Below are 1,762 nucleotides of genomic sequence, written 5' to 3' on the forward strand. Positions count from 1 at the left end.
GGGCGCGCCGGTCCCACGCAGCCCGCACCCGCGCGATCCGCGACCCCTCTGCGGCCTCCGCCCCTTCCCGGGCAGTCGTCTCCTTCACCCTCTCCTAGCCACTCCCCGAGGCCAGCTGTCCCCAGAATGGGTCCCGGCCCGAGGCCCCGGCCCTGAGTAGCTCTTTTCTTATCCCACAATAATCTTTTGTTCTGTGTCTCCACCAGTCAATTTCTCAGCACAGCTTTAGGATGGGTACAGAGAGCGTTTCTAAGAGGGAGAGTTCAAGATGAAATGTGAAGCGAAAGGGAGCCTTTCTAGAGACAATAAACAGACACTTCATTAACACAAATGGACATAACAGTAATGGAAATGTGGACAAGTGGACATGATAACATATGGACATGACACTAATGTCAGGGTGCAGAACTCCTGAGAGTGTGGGGTGTGGAAAAAAAAAAAAGGAAAATTGACCGGGAACTGAGAGAGAAGGAATTATATATGGAGTATGTTTCAGTGCTAATCCAGATTTGCCCAGTAGAGGGAGGCCTCTAGCTGATCATAGATTTCAAACAGGATGGAGTTTGTTTTTTCAGGCTGGAGTTTTAATAGGCATCATCCTTGCATTTTCAGAGAAAAGTGTATTCATCCAGATAGGAAATATTTAGAACAAGATGATGAACAATTATACTGACTTTTCTACATGAAAAGAACTCTGCTCTCCTAGAGCATAATGTGTCAGGCTGAGAGGATTGCTGTTCTAATCCACAGCATTTTAGTAGGGGAAAGACAGACAGTCTCCCTCTGTAAAGATTTACAGCTTTGGAAATACAGTGGGATATCAACTTGATGGCAGTAGATTTGGTTTGATTTCCTACATTAACTTTTAATCTTTACAAATCTATGTGCATATTTTCCATTTTGTATTTTGCTTTACTTATGCAAATATTTTTGTTAGCTTTCAATGTATTAATAATGATAATAACTTAAATATAACAGAACCAACAGTCAACATTATGATAGATGGAGAAAAGATTGAAGCTGTCAATGATTTCATCTTACCTTGGGCCAACAATCAACACCCTTAGTATCAGAAGTCAGGAAATCAGGAGACATAATACCCTAGGCAAGTCAGCTGTTAGGGGCCTCTCCAAAATACTGAAGAGCAATGATGTCAATTTGAAGACTAAGGTATACCTGATTCAGGCCATAGTCTTCTCAACCACTATCAGGGACCTTGGCAAAGAATAAGGATCACAGAAGAAAAATTGATGCATTTGAGTTGTGGTGCTAGAGAAGAGTATTGATTATCCAGGAAATGCCAAAAGTACAAACAGATATATCCTGGAAAGGGTGTAGCCAGAGTGCTTCTTGGAGGCAAAGATGATGAAGCTTTGTGTTTCATTCTCTGGACATGAAGCTAGGTGAGGCTACTACTTGGAAAGGGACATCGTGCCTGGAAAGATGGAGAATCAGCGTAGGAGAGGAAGAGATCCAATCCAATGAGATGGATTGACAATATGACTTCAGCAATGGGCTAGTATTTCAGAGATGATGAGGATGGCACAGGATACAGCAAGTTTCATGCTAGCTGTTCATAGGGTCACTATGAATCATACTCACCGCACCTAACAACTAAAACAACAGCATACTTTTTTAAACTTATTGGTATAACTTGTTGTTGTTATTATGTGCCGTCGAGTCGTTTCCGACTCATAGCGACCCTATGCACAACAGCCCTAAACCCTGCTCTATCCTGCGCCAACCGCACCGCCTCTGACAC

General features: G+C 43.0%; 1 pseudogene; it reads right to left on the reverse strand.

Moving 5' to 3' along the window:
• LOC102845841 overlaps positions 1-1,762 on the reverse strand; it is a 25,167-nt pseudogene that overhangs the window by 7,748 nt on the left and 15,657 nt on the right.

This window comes from Elephantulus edwardii, unplaced genomic scaffold (genome assembly GCF_000299155.1).
Source record: "Elephantulus edwardii isolate Elephantulus edwardi_28Jun2011 unplaced genomic scaffold, EleEdw1.0 scaffold00070, whole genome shotgun sequence".
Taxonomy (NCBI): Eukaryota; Metazoa; Chordata; class Mammalia; order Macroscelidea; family Macroscelididae; genus Elephantulus; species Elephantulus edwardii.